This window comes from Polistes canadensis, unplaced genomic scaffold (genome assembly GCF_001313835.1).
Source record: "Polistes canadensis isolate GaletaPanama2010 unplaced genomic scaffold, ASM131383v1 scaffold_74, whole genome shotgun sequence".
NCBI classification, from domain to species: domain Eukaryota; kingdom Metazoa; phylum Arthropoda; class Insecta; order Hymenoptera; family Vespidae; genus Polistes; species Polistes canadensis.
The window spans coordinates 122,981-146,052 of record NW_014569621.1 but is presented as its reverse complement, the minus strand read 5'-3'; the positions used below and the strand labels follow the sequence as shown (position 1 = coordinate 146,052).

At 36.8% G+C, this 23,072-nt stretch overlaps 1 protein-coding gene across 2 annotated transcripts in view; it reads left to right on the top strand.

The window, feature by feature from the left end:
- The first annotated feature begins 4,656 nt into the window (after positions 1-4,656).
- LOC106786431 overlaps positions 4,657-23,072 on the top strand; it is a 37,150-nt gene continuing 18,734 nt past the window's right edge. The window contains exon 1 of one of the 2 annotated variants that reach the window (XM_014747815.1): positions 4,657-5,766. The gene's annotated coding sequence lies outside the window, so the exon portion shown is untranslated. Of the gene's footprint in view, positions 5,767-15,987; positions 16,047-23,072 lie in introns of those variants that run through there. The other variant, XM_014747816.1, reaches the window with a different exon arrangement.

Sequence of the window (23,072 nt, the reverse complement as noted above, 5' to 3'; positions counted from 1 at the left end):
ATTTTCCTCGTAAATACCTTAGATACGATTACTCCGACCTTACTTTTCTCATCCACTTTGAATTTTTCCCTGTTATTTCGTTTTAACTTGTTCGCCTATGTTCGACATGATCGCTCCTGTTAGTACAATTTTTCTTCTCCTTATATTTCTCTATAACCTCGTGTCTATTTCATTTTTCTTCTTTTCATTATTTTCCATTAGAGATATCGTTATTTATTAAAATAATAGACGAGAATATATATCCCGTGAAAATATAATTTTCGAATAATTTGTACGAGGATAAATACATTCTACACATTATTCGCACTTCGAACGATTACGTTTAAATGATATCTCACAATTTTCGAACAATTGCAATAGTGGCAACAGATATTCGAATAACCAAACCGTGTACCGTATTAAAACGTTTTAATGACGGATACTGGGCATTATCAGGAAGCTTCTTCTTCCACTATACAGATCGGGGCATCGATTTCGCTCGATTTCCTGATGAGACCACCGGCCCAATCGCGATAATACTCTCTATCTTCTTCCTTCTCTCTCTCTATCTATCTCCTACCCACTCTTTCTTTCTTTCTTTCTTTCTATTTCTATCGTCGTTCTGGATTTTCAACTCGGCATTTCACGGATCCATATTTCCAAACGAGTGTTCCACGAGAGGGTGTCCTTTTTTCAAGCCCACGCTTCCAACCCCGTTCACAACCTCGCTCACCTCCTAAGTTCGAACTCTTCCACCTCCTCCTACACCTCCTCCTCTAACGACGGAATAGCTGCGACTCTCAACTACGATCGATTCCCGAGTTCCATCGGGAAGAGGCAGCTGCTGACGAAGACGACGTGGCCGTCGAGAGGATCGAGTCGAACGATGCTTACGAACGCGTGAGAGCAAGCAAGAGAGAGAGAGAGAGAGAGAGAGAGAGAGAGAGAGAGAGAGAGAGATCAATACCGTCATACTACTACTACTACTACTACTACCTACTACTACGCGCCTTTCGACTGACCCTAACCCATAAAACGGAACAACCCAGGAGGAGTCGTCCTACGCGCAACAGAGAGATGGGTTATACTATCCTTCTACGAACTTTTTCATATCTAAAGATAATATACCGGTGGTATAGAAGGGACACGTTATGTGTGTAATAAAGAGAGAGATAGAGAGTGTGATCAATTGATTAGGTTGATACTATCAAACACACCGTAGTAGATTTAACATTAATTATCGCGAAATGAATTTATGTTAAAGTAGGGAAAATAAAAATCAAAAGGTAGCGTGAGATAATAAAAAGAAAAAAAAAAAGAAGTAACGAATATATGTGTTCAACGAGTAATACAAATAAAACTTCGCGTGAGATATGATATAATATATATATATGTATATGTATATGCAATAAAAATGAATAAAAAATGAGATGATTAAAATAACGAATTTATGTAAAAACGAGAATTATTATACGAACGAAACGAGATGATAGAAAAAACGAAAGAATCAATTAAAAATATTACACGGGTACTCGAATACAATATTTGATTAATAAATCTACGGGCGGATAGAGGTAGATAATTAGAAATAAAAAGAGAAAAAGAGAGAGAGAGAGAGAGAGAGAGAGAGAGAGAGAAAGAGAGATAGTGAAAATATTTTTCTAGATACGCGTTCCACCTCTTTTTTTTTTACCGTAATAGAAAACTCTTTCTTTTTTTTTTGTCGCAACGAGAAAAGGAATTAAAAAAATCAAAAAAGAGAAGAAAACGGAGTGAGAGAAAGAAGGAGAAACGGGAGGGACAAACTAAACGATTTTTTTTTTGCTTTTTTTTCTTTTCTTTTTTTTTCGTTAGATACGCGAAAACGAAACGCGCATAAAGATTCGAACTCGTATCCCGCGTCGCCGTCTCGTTATTGGAATTTAGTTCGAGCGGATTCTCTGGCGCGTATCGCAACGTAGCTAGCTGCTGGTGCTGGTGCTGGTGCTGGTGCTACTGGTGCTACTGCTGCTGCTGCTGCTGCTGCTACGTTTGTCCTCCTCGTAAATCTTCTTTAAAGGTCGCTCGTGTGTACCATGGATCGTATTGTGTATGCGTGCGCGCTTATGAACGTGGACGACGTGGTAGGTGTATTTATATACATAGGTTTACATCGGCGTTCGTACACGTTTAAAATTACGAGAGAGAGAGAGAGAGACAGACAGAGAGTCCAAACGCTAATTAATTATTATTTTAACATACATTTTATTTGATTTTATTTTGATATCCTTTGATTTGTTTCGTCATCATCCAAATTCATTTCTCCCTTTTCAACGATAATAATAATAATAATAATAATAATTTAAATATACCAAAAGAGAGATGGAGGTTTTTGTCAGTGGGATAGATATCAAATATTAAAGGGTTTTAAAATAAGGGTGAGAGAAATATAAGAAGGGTGTGGCATAGGAAGAGTTATATTTTCCGATAGATAACTTCCAGAATTCATTAGCGAAACAAATCAGGAAATGGTCCAACAAAAGGGCCAGAGACTACGACGACTAGCTTATGTAAATACATTCCAAACAAGCTTTCGGTAATAGCTATCAAGCATGCGGAGAGAAACAGCAAAAGTGCAAGCGAGAACCTCTGAAAATTATTATCTCTTCTCCTAACATTGCTGTGGTGTCTGATAGAGAATCACATTTCACGAAGAAAAAGAAAGAAGAAGAAGAAGAAGAATGTGTAAAAGAAGATGGAACGAGTCTAGCGTGAGATTTTAACGACGAGACAACGACGACTACGAAGACGACGAATTTCCCAGCATTTTCTTTTATCTCAAGAACCAAGGATGATGGATCTCCAACGTTGATGGTAAATACAAATTGGATGGATCGGATTTAACGTGTTGGCGTTAATCAATTAAACTGATGGATGTTGCCTAGTGTAATGCCACTGTCTGAATTTAGTTTTGTTCGCGCGTTTGGCTTGTATTCTTCATATAAGAGGATTTCGATCCAAGGCTAATAAAAAGTGAAAGCTTTCGAACGTTCAAAATCCATCGACCTAGATACGTAGTCGAGGATTAAAATGAAAATAAAAGAAGGAAGAAAAGAGAAAAGAAAAAAGAGAGAGAGAGAGGAGCGAGGAGAGGGAAAGAGAGGGAACACAAAAAAAAAATTAAATATAGAATGAACGAAAGTATCGTGGGATGATCGACAACAGGTTGTTTTCCAGCTAGGAAAATCATTCCTTTCCATACTGAAACTTGCTTTTAGTTTTCTCCCGATATTAAATCGATCTCTCCTTATCGTATATTTAAACTATAAAATCTATCTGGGTGATGTTGGGAGGACGGGGGTGGATATAATTTTTCTCGATTATCGTCTATAAAATGTTATTGGCGACGCGTTTTTTTTTTTTAGATAAACGAAATGTCGCGAGAAAAATCTTACGAGATAGTGTAATAATGGGATGACACAACTTTTGAAAAATATTCCTGGAAGAATTTATTTATACTCGTTTCCTCTTTTCGTCATATTTCAAATAATTTTTGTTCTTTTTCACTTAACGCTCGATCGCACTTATGCAATTTTTAAAACGTCCCACGCGCTATACCACCACCCTGGCAATAGAATTTACAAATAGCGTACACAACCACCACCATTTACCATCACTACCACAACCAGCAACGGTAGAACCGAAACTACTCGCACCTACCTACCTACCTCCCATTCTCTTTTTTATCTTTTCTTTTTTTATCGCGTTCAAGAAATACGCTCGAGTGGATACTCTCGCCCATTCTTAGCTTTTTTTTTTCCGCTGCTAGAAAGAGAGAAAAAATTTCATCCCGAGTTAGCGTCTAAACTCGTTAAGAATTCATCCGATAAGATTAGCTCGAGATCTAACTCTCTTATTGATTGATCGAAGGAGAACGTTGAGAAATGGAAAGAAATAGAAAGAAAGAGAGAAACTGAATGTAAAAAAAAAAAAAAATAAGAACAAGGAAAAAGAACGGAAGAGAAAAATAAAGGACGACGAGGGGATTTTCCTTTTTTTTCTCCTCGCGAACTCATAGCTTTTTCAACAGATAATTTGGACTTTAAATAAGACTCTCTCTCCCTCTTTCTCTCTCTTTTGGTTTCTTTTTCTTGAAGTTGGATAGTAGGACGGTCGAGCAGTTCTCTCGGAAGGAAGAGTACTCGCGGTGTCGGTCTCGGTGGTGGAACGCGAGCTGCTTCCACCACCACCACCACCACCACTACTACCACCCACACCACCCCCAAGTGGGTGAATGTATCGAATCGAGGGTCTTCGCAGATTTTCGGGGAGCTTCGTTCGCCCACGGGCTCTCCCGGGCAGCAGCCGGCACGGCTCAGTGTACTGCGTGGCTGCCTGGACCGCAGGCGCCTCCGGCCGAGAGCAAACAGTTTGCGCTCGGCTTTCACCGCTCTGATCTCGGCGCTCTCTGCTCTCTATCCTAGAGACTTCCTCGCTTGCTTCTTCTTCTTCTTCTTCTTCCTCTTCTTCCTCTTCTTCCTCCTTGCTCATCTTTTTCATTTTCTGTCCCTATCTATCTATCTATCTATCTGTATTCATCTACTGCGTGTTGCTTCGTGAAACGTGTTTATTTTCTTATCGAAACTTTCATTTTTCATATAAATTATATTTTTTCTTTTCTTTTCTTTTCTATCCGGATATAACACTTTTTTTCTTATAATATATTTATTATATAATATTATTATTCTTTGTAAAGAAAATAAAAGAAACGCGTTCCAAATGGAAGATATCAATTTGCCGAACGATCCTTGGAATAATCCTGGGATAAGTAATATGATATTGGCCTAATCGTCGCGATGACGTCCATCGAAGAAGACAATTCAATTTGTAAAACATCAATAAAAGTAATAATAAAAACGATATCGACGACTACGATTACGACGAGACCAAAAGCACGAGCAACAGCGATAGCAACAGGAGGAATAATATCTGGGAAAACGATCGAGATAGAAGAAGACAGGTTACAGTTATATTATTCGTAGCATCATCAAGTTGCGAGCTTTTTCACCGAGCTCGCTTCGGCTTTTCTATGGAATCACGAGCTATGATATAATCGACGAATTTCTACGACACGTCGTCCATTTAACAACGATTACGATTACGAGGCAATAGAAAAAAAAGAACTAAAAAATAAAAAAACATTTTCTTTCTATCTTGTCCTGTTTATCTCTTTCTCTCTCTCTTTCTCTCTCTCTCTTTCTCTTTCTCTCTTTTTCTCTCGCTGGCAACCGCTTGCTTGTGTGTCCTTTCTGTTAAGAACAATCCTCCTATAAAAATATTTAAACATAATTTCACACGTACACGCAAGACGCGATGAACGCGTCGCGTTATTTCAAAATAACAAGAATATTATAAGCTTATACAATGACGTATCACGGATCGTATAAAAGTGATTTCATTACTATGTTATTATATTTCGCGTTGTTCGAGTGGTACGATAGGCGCAGTGTTTGTGATCAAAAAGAAGGAACTCTGAGACATTGGTAAAGGGAGGGGGGGGGTGGTAAGGGGGTTAAGGAAGAGAAGAGAGGAGGAAAAATAAAAAAAAATAAAAAAGAGGAGAACAAGAGTAAGCTAGCTGCCACCGTTGCAACGAGGAGAACTTGGAAAGGCTGGTGAAGAGGGGGAAGAAAAAAAGGGGTGACAAGGGGAGAAGATAGAAAGAGAGAAATTGTCGAGAGAGTAATGATCGTGACGACGTTCTTGCAGACAAATGAACACCTCCGCACAGCGTTTGGAATATCCCAAGTAAGTAACAAAGTCTCTCGTTATGCAAAACCTACTTTCTCTCATTATCGGTAAAGAAAATCCAAAGGTATCTTACTATATCATTTTATTCAAATAATTTCATCCCTTTCTCTTTCCTCTTTCCTCTTTCTCTCTTGATCTTAGACATATTTTTTTTAACGATTCTTTCATTTCGTGCGGAATAAATGCACCTTAGGTATCATCCTTCGCACAACGTTAAATCACCGGGAGGGTAACGATGAAACGAGTAACAGTAGTGAATCTTTTGTAATTCCCTTTGACGTGGGACCATAAAAGAAAGAGTTTCAGAGTTTCAACTCTTCTGTAAGTGGGCTAACCTTATGAGATTTCATCTAGCAGCTACCACGGAAGTTATAAAGGTTGACTGCTCCTCTCTCTCTCTCTCTCTCTCTCTCTCTCTCTCTCTCTCTCTCTCTCTCTCACTTTTATTATTTCCTCTTCTGTTCGAGCACATTCCCACCAAGGAATTCTTGGTAGTCGAGAAACGGGGAAGAATTCAGCATCGTTCGCTTTGCTGAAAGACGATGGATAGACTCTCTCACTCTCTTTCTCACTGTGTACGCGTGTGTATGCATGTAGGTGTGTGGTATGCGTTCTCGCGTCGAACTTAGTTGAATGAAATTTTGTCCATTCGAATCGGACATTTTGTTCGATTGACTTTTTACTCGAAATTGTTTCATAACTTGTTTGAAATTTATCGATGTAATGGATATTACGATAACGTTCCTTCCTTTGGTAAAGCTCTTTGGCTTCCAACACGTTGCTCGACTAGCCAGAGAGCATTTGGCGCGAAATCCGACGTGCGGTTGGCATCGGACCCACCACCACCACCAATGGCGTGCAACCTCGAACCTACCAGATCGTGCTTAACGAGCGTTTCTCAACGAAACTCGTTCGACAAAAGTCCTTGCTTTCTTTCTTAACTAGGCCGTGTTTAAAATGACCTTTCACTCTTTTTCTCACTCACTCGTTCACTTTTTTATTCATTTTTATCGCGCGAGGTTACACTTCGAAAAAAAAAAAGGGTATTAAACTGTTCGGAAAGATCAAAGCCCGTTGTTAATTCGTCAAACAAGTTGCCAGTTTCAGAAAAACACTTTGAGAAAAAATAAAATCGATATACGCCGATAATGTTTCAATGTTCTAACAACACGTTCGATTGCTTCCTCACAAAGTTCTCTATTACTTTTTTATATTAATTCTTTTTCTTTTTTCAAACTGATCGTACAATTTCTATTCAGAAAGAGATAGAGAGAACGAGAGAGAGAGAATCAACGAGGGTTCAAAAAGGAAGATCAAATTTGTAGTCTCAATGTTATCTTGGCAAGCCTTCATAACGTTTCGACGTATTAGCATTTTTATGGGGTTTATGGTTGCTGGTTGGCTGATTCTATTTATACGTTAGTACATATGTATAACTTATATACACACTAAAATATATATATGTATATATATATATAATATCTAGGCGACGAGAGTTAGAGATGAAGGAAACACCGAAAACGAAATTCCGAGGATAAGAGAGAGAAGAGTAAGGGATGAGAGATAGGGGGGATGCGAGAGTGTGTTGGTGAGAGAAAGATGACACGATGCATAGGTGTCAGTAGAAAGCAGAAAGGAACCTGGTAGGGGAAACCGTGGGTGTAGGCGGAATAGTACGAGAGGATGAGGACGAGTTTGAGGATGAGGATGAGAATGAGAATGAGAATGAGATAGAAGAAAAGGGAAGGGAAGGGAAGGGAAGAAGAGTGGGTGGAAGAGGTCACAAATGGTAGCAGGGAATCAGGTGGGAAACAATGGATAAGGGAGAAAGGAAAGTAGGTGTAGGAGGAAGAGGAGGAGAGGGTGGCGAATGTAACCGCTCTTATTTCTTCTCGCTGCCACCGCGGCCCGACCCGGAAACAAAAGACGATCCGACATCAAACATTCAAATTAGAAAACTCCCCGTCCGTGGTCCGACCGTGGTCCGGATTACCCCCGGCACACTTCTCTATCCCTTTCCACCCTTTTCCACGATCTTTCTCTCGCGTATGCTAAGCCACGATATATTCCTCCCCTCCCCTCCCTATATTTCCAAGGCCGCGTGAGCGGCCCTTCAAGCCCTCCTTCCCCCTCCCACTGTTCTTCCTTTTCCCTTAAAGTACATACCAACTCGTTTTCGATCGTGATTTTACGAACCGATCAAACGACTTTTATCTTCTACGTATTTGTACGAGATATTTACGTTCGCCACAATACCGAGTCGTCCTTCGAAGAAGGATGCTTTCGAAGAAGGATGCTTTCGAAGAAGGAACCCTTTTGAAGGAATAGATGAAGAAGAAAGCTTCTTCATATAGATACTGAAGTAAAATGAATCGATGCTAGGAAAGAGAAAGAGATGGAAAGGACTTTATCTTTCTCTCTCTCTCTTTCTCTCTCGTTTTCCTTGTCGTTTATTTTCTGAAAGTACCTTCCACTTTTATAAGGAACAGCTTCTACGAATTCTAGCTTTCTTTCTTAGAATTCAGTGGATTCCTCGAATATCACAGGTATTCTTGGCTTTTTGCTAAGACCGTGTGTAAATATCTTTATCTGGATGTATTACTCCCGACATATACGTCTTTATAAACTTATTTATAATGACGTATTAAAATTGTAGATCCAACTGCACAATACAACAAATAACACAAAATAATATTTATATATCAAAAGTTATTGGACAATTTAAAAAAGAAAAATCCGAGGAATAACTCTTTTACGTATTAAACAATGTCATATTTGTTTTATTTTATTAATAATGAATATACTTATTAACACATGATTTTCTATTAGTTTTGTAGATTATGTTCTTCAAATGGCCGGAATTTTGGGTCACCCTGCATATAAGCATTACATACAGATATATTTTGTGTATATAAAATCGCGAATGCTTACACGTATTAAAGACTAAATATGCATCGTTCTTCGCTGTTTAAATTTGATTGAATTTTTGCTCGTCGTTCCGTGAACGTTGAGAATTATTTTACCGACAATTTCTATTCATATATATTTCATCAAAATTCAATATAAATACGTTGATTTATACCTATATTCACTTGTTCGGAAAGTAATATCGTGTTTTCAATTATAAATAAAAGTTGATTCTTTTTTCGTGTTTAAAATCCAAAGTATTTTAAACGATCGCGAATGTCGAATTTGAAGAACTTCATTCAGTATCTACCAGGTGCCTTCATTTTACATTTTACCTTTTGAAATGAAAACCTTTCGAAAACCTTTCGAAAATCTTTGAATTTAAAATGATTTTGAAAGTTTTTAGGAATAGATTAGGGTATCGGTAAACGCGAGTAACGAAATCTGTTGCAAAATAATGAAAATACTTTTGGAAGCACCTGATAATATGCAACATAAATCGAATTATAGTTCAACGCATACGTACAGGCGTACACGTGCACGTAAACGTAAACTATTCGCTAATTTTCATCTATTCGAGAGAAATCAATGAACGTGAACGAAATGAAGGATCGTTTACTGATACGATTTATGATATACGCTTTGACGATACTAGCCCGCAGTTATATCTGATTATGATGTGATATACGATAGAGAAAGCCGCGAATGTAAACGTAGCTTAACTAATATTGGCTCGGTCGTGTGTAACGCCCGAACGAAGATCCTCGACCAACATTTAAAGTCGAAAGCTATTCAAACATCGATTCCCTGAGTTGATTCGTTCGTTCATTCGTTCCTTCGTTCGTTTGTTCGATGCCACGAACAAGTAACAAGACGTTGGAATTTTTATTTATTTTTTTCCATTAGGTTTACTTAAAACGTAATCAATTACATTGCGTTTATAAAGAGAGAAAAAACTCGTGAAAATAAATTCTTTCTTTATATTTTTCTTTCTTTCATTCTCTCTCTCTCTCTCTCTCTCTCTCTCTCTCTCTCTCTCTCTCTTACTCCCAACCTACTTCTTTAGTCATTTAAATTCATAACAAAGCAAAAATTCGTCAAGCAATTAAAAGTGTTTGCATGCTAATCCTTAAACGTAATAATTTAATCCGCTTGATCAAAGCAGTCTGTTTTAGAATGTAGAGGCTAGAGAAGAGAGAGGGAACTAAGAGAGAGAGAGAGAGAGAGAGGGGGGGGGAGTTTTAACAGAGGAATGGAATGTAAATGTTGTATACACGCGATGAAAACGACTTCTTTACTTCGCGCGTAGCAATGCCCGTTAATTAGTTCCGTCGTAACGTGGCTTTTGCGGTCCACTGAAATTAAAGAAAAAAAACGACCCAGAAATAGAGAGTGAGAGAGAGAGAGAGGTGAAGAAAAAAAAATTGGTATTACCACGGAGATACACACGTATACGCATTTGCAGTTCCTTCGAGAGTCTGAAACGAAACCAAGGATGAAACTCGTGTTACTCGTGAGATGGAAAAATTGCAAGTTTCGAGAGCTGAGTAGGATGAGCTCCTAAGAGAAGATGATCATGTGGGTCTCGATGAAAGAAAATGCTAAAAACGGAAAGAAAAAATATAAAGAAAGGAAAGAAAGAGGAAGAAACATATGGAAGAATCTTTTCTCTCTCTCTTTTCGAACTAAAAGGACTCTCTCATCCGATCTCGTACGTACGGTGGTTATCATTTGCAGAGTAGTGCTATTAGCATAATGTAATTCCTTTTTCCCAGGACACCTGTCGATGCCATTATTCGATCCTCGCGGCGAAAGAATATTGATATTTCCGTAATCGAGTAGGTACGGGCCCGCGTTCGAGCGTATTGTTTAAAAGAAAAAATATTAAAACCAATATATTTTCCCACGAGGTAACGCGCGGTAATAAAAAGCTAGAAGTGTAACTCATGTGTGTGTGTGTATGTGTGTACGTTCTTTTTTCCTCCTCTTTTTTCTCTCTATGCTCTTTTATCCACTCTTCAACCACCCGCATTAATTCTAAGTTTTTCTATGCATAGATATAAAGAGAGAGAGAGAGAGAGGTTGAAAGAGATTTTCACACTGAAAATTTGTAAATCCTATTGATATTTTCCTCGAGATTCCATAAGGTTATTTCTTCTTCTTCTTCTTCTTATTTTTTTTCATTCGATTGTAAGCCGTAACATTTGATTAGACTATATCGGGATTTTATCGAAATCATTAGGTGCAAATTGCCTAAAGGTCCATTTGCAAATTTCCAATGATCCACCAGCTTCAAATCGTTATCTCCTTTTCTCCCGAGTTCTTTTCTTAATATCGGTTAAAGAACGAAAAAAAAGAAAAAGAAAGAAAAAAATAAGAAAGAAATAATGGAAGAAATAAAGATAGTATATTTCTCGAGAATGAAACGTCTCAAAGAAATACTTTTAGGAAAAGATCCTATCTCTCAGTTTCTCTCAAACCAAACTTCATCTCATCCCCCAGTTCGTTACTCTTTCATTCGAATTATCGGTTTGGCAAAGATTCCTTTTTCTTTCTCGATTCTTCTATTCGAATTATCGGCTTCGATTCGTTTTCTCTCTCTCCTTGCTACCGAACGCAGTGGATTGCTTTTCCCTGCGTACCGTACATTTAATTCCATTTCCCACGATTCTCTCTCTTTCTGTTGTTGTTCGATTCCCCTTCTCGGCAACACTTTATCTCGGGAAAAAGGAAGAAAGTATCTTAAAGCTTCCCCCGATAAAGGAAGGAAGGAAGGAAGGAAGGAAGAAATGAAAGAAAGTAGGAAAGTAGAGAAGAGGGAAAAAAAAATAAAATCGGAAAAAGGTTAAATTATTTCGATGGCGTCTACTACTGACTTTCTCCAATGGAATAGGAAAACTATTAAAAAAAAAAGAAAGAAAAGAAAAAAAAAAGGAAAGAACCAAACTAAATAACTAAAAAGAAAAAAGACGTAAACGGGTTTCCTATACATTTGGAATCGCTTCGTTCTCTCACAGTTTACTATAGCTTTACGAAACCGAAAGATTTTGATTATTTTTCCGATATACGAAAGTTTGCTTTCTCTCTCTCTCTCTTTTAGACACATACAAATACACACACAAACACAGACACACACCTGAGTTAGTTGATTGTGAGGCAAGCCGTTCAACGTTGGCAACCCATCCACAGCCGTTCTACACACCGAGCATCGACCAAAGTGGCCGAGCTGGTGGTGCCGTTAATCCAATTTCTCGGATTAATTAAACACCGAGTCAGGGTCTCGTTAAACTACTTCGTTCTCGAATATCGACGGTGTCGTTTTTGGCGTCGAGCTAACGCCACCAGCAAGCAGCTCGTTCGTTGCACGCGCCCAAAATCGACCAACTCGAAGAAGTATCCTACGTTTTACTTACAACTATGTACTTACATAATATATGTAACACCCTATATATATAAATATATATATATACCCATTCTTTTTCCTCATTTTTTTGCCTTACGAAATTTCCTTCCTTGAGGGTTTGACAAAAAGGTCTCTAGATTTCCTCCGAGATTACTCTACTTTCATTACATTATATTTGTTCATCAATATTATATATACGTTACATTTCAAATAATATTTCTCAAATAAACTCTCTTTCTCTAGTGAACTTATACTCAAATGTTATAATTTCATCAAACAGTAACTAATTCCTAAGTTATTCAATTTACATATTTGAAGAGACGTAATAACGTAGCTTAATATGTAAACGCAAGCAGCAATGAATGAACAAAGTTTTAGTATCTCTGATTTAAATGACAAGAAGTTAAACTAGATCGTTCGATGATACCAAATATTTCTCTTTTATTCTCTCTCTCTCTCTTTCTCTTTCATTGTCTTTCACTCTTACTAACAAAGATTCAATTTGTTAGTAGTTGATTCAACGTGCCCCTAAAACGCTATAGGAGTTTTCCTCGAACGACTGTAATTTCTAGAATTAAGATAGAAGTGGAGGTTAGAATTACTGAACGAAGAGGAGAGAACTTTGCGTACTGTGCTACGTTCAATATATATACATAGAGAGAGAGAGAGAGAGAGAGAGAGAGAGAGAGAGAGAGAGAGAGAGAGAGCGAGAGAGAGAGAGAGAGAGAGAGAGAGTCTTTTGGCGTGCAACTTTACTCGTATATTATGGCCGCCATGGTGTAATTGATTTTGCGCGATCGCATTAGACCAAAGGTGCATTTCGAGTCGGGAAGCGCGATATTATCACCGCCGACGTTCTAACTCCATTGTCGTTCGCGGAAATTGACGAAGTGGCGTCGTTATTAGCATGAATATTAATGCGGAATGCCAACCAAACTAGGTACCATCATGTTTGCAACTATACGTGGTACATACGTATACACCACACAAATACATACGTAAATGGTATTCCCCTAATAGGAAAATACAATATATACGACTATGATTTTTATTATTCGATGACAAAAAAGAGACAATTTTGTAATATCATTTAATAAAACTTTTACCATCTATGACGACTAAAAGGGGAATGCGGGGACAGGGGAAAGAAACGAGAAAGCTTTTCGAATATGTCGCGTAAGAGGGAGGGTAAAGGGGTTGAAAGTGAAGAGAGCAAGAGATGGGGTTAGAGATGGAACGAGTAAACTCGTAAAACCGGACTTGTCTAAGAAACTATGGTTCTTTTTCCTTCGATATGTCGAGACTACGATTGTGAATTTATGTTTTTCGATGCGCTTGTAAAGATCTACCGAAAAGTTTTGCGAGCTGGTATTAAGTATCGACGGGAGTTATCGAAGAACGTAGGAAGGAAAGAACGAACGAATGAACGAACGAACGAACGTTGCTTTTAAAATAGAAAAAAAAAGCTTCGTTCCGTTTAAGGGAGGAAACGAAAAGAAGAAAAAAAAAGAGGAAAAAAGAAAAGAGAAAAAATAGGGAAAATAAAAACTTTAATTACGTAGCTGGATTCGCCATATTGCTTCTTTCGCGAGAGAACATCGTCCGTGCTTTTGAAGCGAGGAAATATTCAAGCCCAACGTCGAGGGAGATATTAAAATCTATTCGCGATAGCGTTGTTTGTCGGTAAATAAGAGGAAAAACGGGATTTAATCCGAGCAATTTCTCGAATCCCGCGTTCGCGTTCGCGTTCGCGACCGTGACCAACTTTGCTCGCTATCCGCGTGAAAAGAGGAACAAACAAAAGAAAAAGAAACCATCGAGTGTTTTCTATGGATTTTGAAAAGAAAAAATAAAAGATGGGGTGTAGTAATATGTAAAGTGTATATATATATATACGATTGGTCGCGCATTTTTCTGTCAAACTCCATAAACCATCTGATACCCGTGTCCCCATACATATTTGATAAGACCACGTGTTTCACGTTCATCCATCCTATATTTTTCTTCCTTCCATGGAGGAATAACTTTACCCTACTTCTCACTGTGAACTATCTTTAGCTTTTACTTCAAACTTTTGCCCTCGTGCCATCTAAGCTTCTTCTTCTTCTTCTTCTTCTTCTTCTCTGTTACATATACTTTTTACTTATTCCATAAATTTTCTTTCTATTCATTTTTTTTTTACCCGAGACAAGCTTGTTTTCGAGATACACCTTTTCTCGATAAAATGAGGACAAAAATTATAAAAGACGATGAGAAATAAAATAAAGAAAGATATTATTATCCAAGAAAAATAATAGACGACAAAGAATTTTTGTTTAATCTATACAGACTCTATATATATTCGGGAAATAAAAAAAAAGTTACATACACACATATTGTTGAAAGCATCGACGAAATCTCGTACCAATGATATCTTGGTGTTCTCCTTTTATAGTAAAAATATATACATACATAGATACATATAGTAGATACATCGGTAGTGCATTACAGGGTCAGTCCTCTCGTAATCCTTTGGTAAGTTCGTAAACGTTAACAGGTTTTATATAACTTTTGGTAGTGGTTAGAGAATAGAGAAAGATAGGTAGAAAGTAAGTTGGTCGAGAGAGAAGGGACATTGGGAAACCTTCAGAGTTATCCCCAAAAACCCATTCTGTCGTCCCTTGTGTAACGCGTACTCTCCTTGCGCTCACGGAGATTACCAACACGAAGAACTTGGAGAGAACGTCTCGAAGTCTCGTCTCGAATAAATAACGGCCAAAATCCAAGCGGCTCTTGACCCGAAACACATACTCCCTACTCCTAAACGACGCATGTACACGTGCACCTAAACCACCTTTCTTCCCCCTTTTAACCACCACCCACGTTTTATATGTATGTATATAGTAGCCTAAAAGGATAGAGAGAAATAGGGGTTGGTTGGAACCGTTACGGTCGAACGAACGAGAAGATACAAGGAGAGACAAGGAGGAGGAGAGGAGGAGAGGAGGAGGAGGAGGAATAATGCGGAGAAACGCTTGCCACTGACTCGGGATTGCGTTTGACGACTCGCTTTGACGCCATTCTCCTCCACCTACCACGTTCATTCTCCTCTTCTTCCTACACCTTCACCTCTTCCGTCATCGCCACCATCACCACCACCACCACCACCACTACGACAACACAACGTTTTGAGATTTACTCTGGGAACCCTGCTTTGTCTTTCATTTATCGTATACCAGACGATGACAACTACTGCTGCTGCTGCTGCTGCTGCTGCTGCTGCTACTACTACTACTATTTCTACTACTATTACTATACAACAACAACAACACAACAACGATCGACTATTACGACTGTTACTATTGGTGGTGTCGCATCGCATTTCCCGCACGAATAATTTTAAAAGCATTCCCAACTAAGATCGTAATTGTCATGCCCCATTTGAAATCCTTTCGGTAGACCGGAAATGTAAACGTGTTTCGGATAATACGTGATTACTCATCGAGTCTCGTTTATTTGCTACGTAAAAAAAAGAGAGAGGGTATAATAGGAAAGGTGAAATAAAAAACAATGCATAATCCTCGTGGAAATTTCTCTCAATCGACCAATGTCCACCTTGCATAATCTGCGTCCGCAAATAATAATCGCGAAATGTACTCACTCATTCTCCCTCTCTTTCTCTCTTTTTATTGTTACCAACAATTTTCTCATTTTTATTCTAACCGATAATTAAATCTTATTGGAATTCAATTCCCCCCCCCCCTTTGAAATTCTATATCACGAAACTCATTCAGACATGGATAGGGTTTAAACGTAACACTTGACAAATTCTGCACATTCCCCCTTTCCATAGTTCCTTACGTAACTTTCCTGACATATTCTCTCTCTCAACGGCGTTCCCTTAACGTTAATATTAATTTTCGAAGGATTTAGCGAGGAAGTCGCACGCCTGAGGCTCCTTCAAACCATACCGTGACTTCCGCTATTGGTACGTACGTTCCGCAACACTCCTGTTTATCATGCGAATAATTAATTATCGAACATATATATTCAAACCTTTAGCTTTGAGCAACGATCCTTTAACCATTTCCCCTCTGCTATCTCTATCTCTCTTTTACTCTCTCTCGTTTGCTGTTCGTTCGTTCGTTCGTTCGTTGGGAAAAAGAAAAATTTCCATTCGTGTATTCCATGCTATTAACATCATTTATTCTAATACTTTAAAATGTAAAATAAATAAATATTGGAACGCTTGTGTAATCAATTGCATATTTTTTGTCATTCCATTTGTCGCAATATTTCATTAATATAATTTCAATGAAATTAATATGTTTTTACTTTGATCGATATCGGCCCATTAACAGTCATGGTGATATAAAATCGAGCATAAAATAATACGAAATCAATCGTAGATGGTTGAATAGAAAATACTAATAAAACTAACAAAAATTTCGCTTTTACACATTCAAATAAGAAAGTAATTTACTTTTTATACTCGAGATCTAATATTTATATTAATTGAATATTAATAAACTTGTTCGATCAATTAGTTTACTTGATTAAATTTTGTTACTATTTTTCTTTTTTTCCTCTTCCTCTGCTTCTTCGTAGAAAAAAAAAACAAAGAGAGAAAGAAAAGGTATGAATTTTACGAACGAATAGACGAAGAAGAACCTTTGCCCGTGTACAAAATATAGAACGTGAATGAAAAGGTGTTGCCGGCAGCCATGCAAATAGTATCGACAACCCGTGACACGTCGGTATTGGCAATACTAGTGTAAAAAGATTTCAAGGTACGCGAGAAAAAAGAAAAAAGAAAAAAGAAAAAGAGAGAGAGAGAGAGAGACAGGGTGACAGAGAGAAAGAAACCAAAATGTATTCTCGTCTCGTTCTACGCTAATATAGGAAACATACTAGATGTTACAAAATATGTGACCATAATTTTAAAGTTGGTTTCTCATTAAATATTTAAACATTTTTCTTATTCTTATTTTAACGCATTGAAATTATGCTCATATAATTCAAAACACTCCGTATAGTATATTTTATATGGTATATGTATGTATATATGTGTACGTGCAGGTATGTTTTAAAACTAACAAATATCATTCTTATCATCGAATCTTCCCTTTGTACTTTCGACGTTTTACTCGTTAACTTTTAAGAAAGCTACAAATTTTTTCTTCATTTTCATTATCTTCCTCTTCAACCTCATTATATTCTTTTCCTTTCCTTTTTTTTTTCTTCTTCTCCCTCTTAGTAAATCAACACTAATTAAACGATTCATTAAACTTTTTTCATTCTTCGATGAGAAAGTTTCAAATTGCTATGATAGTAAAGATTCCCTTAAATGTTGTTTCTCACGAAAATAGATCAATTTTCTTTCAGAGTAGAGTAACGTAAAGAAGAAGATTAAACGACGAGAAGGAAAGAAAATTTTGATCTCGCAAAAATCCGATCTGAAATTCGATTGTGAACGTGAAAAAATACAACGAGAAAAATATAATAAAATATAATAAAATAAATAGAAGAAGAGAGAAAAAAATATGCATGGATTATTTAGTATTATACAAGTAAATTAAACAAATACGAAAATAATGTACAGGAAAAGTGGTTTCTTTAAAATCGGTACTGTAAAACAACAGAAATATTTTGCTTTTTTTTTGTTGTATCTAACAATTAATCATCCTTTTTCCTAAATTTGTTTAAAAATAACATATTTAATAATATACTTTGAATATTTAACAAAATTTCGATATGATATTATATTAGACAAAAAATAAAAAATACGAGGTCATTACTGGACAGGAATGTTAAAACAATCCAAAATATCAATAAAGTACTTTACTGTATTCGATTTACCTTAATTAATTGTTAATTAATCGAAAAAATGTATATTATAATCGAAAAGCACCAAGTATAAGTACGGAGCACCATCCTCTTCGAAATCCGTCGTTAGACTGGTTCATTGTCCTCTGTGAAAGTTCTTTTATTCAAAGTTGTTTTCCGAAGGTTATATATGTATAACGTAAGGAATATTCAAAATAAAACGAAGTTATACATTACGGAAAGTCAGGAAAACAACATTGAATAAAAGAACATTCACAGAGGACAACGGGCCAGTCGGAAGGGGGATTCCGAGGAGGACGGTACGTAAATCATATTCTTCGAGCTGTTAGACAACAATAGACATTACTATCGATTAGTTAACAATTATTTTAATATTCTAATACACTCTAATTATATTTAAGATTTTTTTAACGCATATACATTTATTTTAACATTACATACATATTAACGTACTTTGAATATTAATTAATTTTGATTTGATATTTTATTAGATACAAATTTTACCCCTTCTCTCCGAAATTATCATTGCGCAGGGGCATTAAGATAATTACATTAAAATGATAAAAATAATAAAATCAGAATGTTATAATCTTAAATTTTATTTATTAGAAATATTATTCACGTTATATATATGTGCAACTATCGGGTAGTCATATAAACGATAATAAATACTCCGTGCTTTTAAATTACATTATGCATTTCCTTTGATTAATTAATTATCAATTAAGATAAATCGAACACAGTACACTGTACACTATTAATATTTTCGATTATATGTGGACACACGACACTTCCATAATTTCATTCAATTGTCACTCGACTGTGGGTTCATTATTTCACTCATTTTCTCTCTATCTCTCTCTATGTCTCTTTCTCCTACTTTGTTTCATATCGTTTGATATAATTTTATCGTTACCGTTGCCTAAAAAAGTTTCATTTGAACAAATGCAAGAATAAGGAATGGGAGTTGAACAGAAAAAATGTCCACGATACCAATGAATTTTCATTCTGAATGAAAATGAGATTCAGCGTTGCGTGCATTACCGTCCGCTTCGCGTCTTCCAAGCACAAGTTTTACAATCCTCTAAAGTTTGCGGCTTCTTCTCTCACGTCGTATTTCGTCCGAGTTTTCAGCCTCGTCGTGTCTCTACTACTACTATTCCTCACTACTACCCACTGCTCTTACTAATACTACTTTAATCATACTATTCTTATTATTATTATTACTACTACTACTACTACTACCATGCTAGTACTCATGCAGCATCGAAAATTGGTCCAAAAAGTTGCAGACCGTGTTACAAAGTTATAACGATAATGTTCTATAGCGTAGCACTTAAATTGCTAACAATTACGTCACATCTAAATCCTTATAACAGTAAAATCCTTCCTCCTCCTCCTCCTACTCGAAAAACTTGAGTAAAGAGAAAGAAATAATATTTTTCACAATCTTTTTTCACATTGCTCATTCATTACGCTCGAAAAGAGAACAATATTCTGAACGTCTGCCTTTATGGTTTTCCCGCAAGAAGGGTTACGTTAAAGGGTGACTGGAAAGAAACGAAATAAAAGGAATAAAGGAAGGAAGGAAGAAACGAACGAAAGCAACCTCCCAACCAGCAAGCCAACAACCAAAGGAAGAAGAAACTTTTGGCACGGCAACAAAAATATCGCTTTCTCGTTGACGCGCTTGACGTTTCTCTTCGTCTTTCTCTTTCCTAACACCCTCCCCCTCCTTCTCCTCCTCCTCCTCCTCCTTCCTCCACCTACATTCTCTTTTGGTTGGATTCTTTTTCTCTATACTAGATTTCTTTCTATTTGAAACCCACCGGTTACTTGCCACCGGGCACCGAGAGTTCCTTTTTTTGGTAAGACGATGTCTCGACGGATCTACCATCCTTGTTTCGGAATCTTTGATAGAAGAGATATTCTCGTTCTAGTCACGTATGTACACCATAGAAATATTACATAGAGTGAGATAAAAGCGAGTCACCTCGGTGATTCGTTTATGTAAATCATTTGTTCGTACGATGACATAGGTACGGTTATAATTGTAAAATGTTTCTATCTAGTTCAAGTAGAGATTCATTATTTTATTATTAAGAATAATTTAAAATGTCTATTTTTTTTTTTTTAATATTTTTAAATGATTTTGACTCTCTTACACTTAGCGTAAAAATATAAAAACGTAATTTTAATTCGATAAAAAGAGGTTAATAAATTCATTAACACACTTACGATAATGTTTATGAGTACTTCAATTTGTTTCCTTTTAAAAATGATTAATTACAGTGTACTATATATATATATCAGGATAAAAATAAAAAGATAAGAATAGAAAGAGAGAGAGAGAGAGAGAGAGAGAGAGAGAGGGAAAGAGAAATAAAGAAACTTGTCTATAAGAAGAATTAAATGTATAAGAATAAAAAAAGAAGGAAGAGATAATAAGGAAGAAGCGTATCCGATAGAACGTTAATTTTACTGGTTCGACTGGTTGCTTTAATTTCGTCGCTTTCGAACAAGGAGACATTACTTTTCCATTTACGTTACTCGATTCTCTATCAGCTTCACTTTTTCTCTTATTCTTATTTTTCTTCTTCTTCTTCTTCGTCTTCTCATCGCTTTTCTTACTTTACCATCTTATTGGCGGAGAAGTATTCGACCCTTAGTTAAAAAAAAAAATATAAAAAGTAAGAAAAAAAAAGAAAGAAGATAAGGAAAAAGAAATAAGTTGCTCGAATGCGAAGGGTAAGAAGTAAAAAGTTAGAAGGATACTGGGAAAATGTAGGTACTTTTTGTTCGACTAATTGTGCGAGTAATTGGACGAACAAATTGTCTCGGGAAAGAACGAGAGAGACAGGAAGTGTGTGTGTGAGAAAGAGAGAGAGAGAGAGAAGTAATCGTGAGACTATTCGAAGGAGTTTACTGATAAAAATAGAAGAGTAAGGATGAATGGATGGATGGATGGATAGATAGCTAGAAACACTTGGTAAAAGCAAGCTCTTTTAAATTATCGGCGTTACGAGTTAGATCAAATAAATCGACATCTTTTTCTACTTCTTTTTTTTTTTCTTCTTCTTCTTCTTCTTCGTCTTTGTAAAAGCGTGCACAAAGGAAAAACATTTTATGGAGTCCCACGATGGCAAGTTCTTTTCGCGATAGTCATCGAAACAGGTGGTACGAAGGAGAGGGGGGTTTGTAAGTATAACTTGCTCGTTAGATTATCTTTTTCTTTGTCCACTCGTTTTTTAAGTCACACGATTAAGAGCTGGGATAAAATAGAGGAGATACGTCGAAAGGAATCCGAGCTAGTTTTTGATATCAAGATGAAAGTCGAGAAAGAAGTAACTCTGAAGAAGGAAAGAAGGAAGGAAGGAAAGAAGCAAAAAAGAAAGAAAGTTAATGCTTGTTGAAAGGGAAAGTAAACGAAACGTAATAAAGAGCGAGAGAGTAAGAGAGTTCATCGCAAAAGAACTTTTCCTCGACGAATCGTCGTCAGTACTTACTGCAGTCACCCTAAAGTCACCCTCTTTTTCCTATTTTCTTCCTACGAGATGCTACGACGTGGAAAACGAATGCTTCTGATAATTAAACCTTTGCCGTAGGAAAGGTACGTTTTAGAGATAGAAAGGGACAGAAAAAGAGTGATACGAGGAAAAACCGATGGAAGGAGAAAAGGTTTCTGCGCGAAATTCTACGTAATTTTGATAAATAGCAAGCAGAAAATGAAACTTCTCCCATTTACCTATTTATTTTCCGTCCGAGGCATCGAAACATAAAATATCCGTACACCTTCGAAATTCGTTACACTCTCTCCGAACGCGTTTTTTTTATTTCCACGTTGGAAAAAAACTTCTCTTTTTCGCGTTTCCTTCTCCTCTTTCACGTCCGACTCCCTTTTTCCTCCATCTCCTTCTCCCTCTCCAAGCAATTCCATCCAATTTTTTTTCATCGAGGAACGAAATTACCCCTTTCCTTTTTCTACACGATATCTCTTTGTCCGGGCGAAAAGAGAGGAAATAAAAAAAATCGTCCGAGAATATATACGTATATCTTTCGCGTTTGAAACGTTACAGTTGTAACGAGACTGCTCATTATTTCGTATGGCGTATTTCATTAAAAAACTTTTATGTCGGTTCGCGCGCGCCCGCGCACGTTATAAAAAAAGGACTTTTTCCGAAAGAGCGTGCGTGGATTGTCGGTCGGACAAAAAGGGAAAGAGAGAAATAGTGGCAAAAAGAGATGAATGTATAAACGTATGCATATAAAGAAAGAGAGAGAGAGAGAAAGAGAATCAGAGAGGAGTGGGAGAGGAAATGCCAAAAACATAGTATAGATATCGCACTCGATATCGAACTCCTAACTTCCGATATACAAACTACACGATTGTAAATAATCGGCTTTGTTTCAGTTGGATCTATCGCGAAAATGTTATGTTACTTGAGAAGCTAATACCTTACTAATGATTTAGATACATTCATACACACATACATATATATATATACGTACAGAGAGATATGTATACGTCTCTGAGCGTGAATCCACGTGTCGTTATAAATCAGAAACTTATTCGCTTGCTATTATTAATCCGAAAAGGTAATCCGAAACCTGCAACATCGAAGAGAAACGATGGAGATAGAAGAAAAGAAAAAAATATATATATAGGGGAAACGGAGACAGAGATAGAAAAGGTTTGCGTGTGTTTATGTGTGTATACGGGTGTATTGTACGCATGCACTTTGCTTCGTTAAACCGATAAAGCGTCGTCTATAATCCGATACGTCAAACGCATTTATAAACCGCTCACTCGGCGTGACGACCGGTCCGCTCAAAACGACATAACCTGTATATCCATGGGCCAATCATTGACCAGTATTTAGACGTAACCCAAATATAATGCGCCAGATTGAATTTCGCTAATCAAATTTTCATCTCGTTGTGACCACCAGTATAAAAGCATTTAATCGTTCATCTGACTTTTATCATCTATATGGTCTGATACGTATTCGTGTAAGCCAAGGATGGATGGGCCTGAAATCAGTAGGGGCCCAAAATAATTCCATTTCTTTATATTTTAATTTTACTAAAATATTTATTTCTAATTTTTGAAACAAATTTCTAATGAAATGCGATGAAAATGATATAATTGCAGACTGCAAATTTAAAA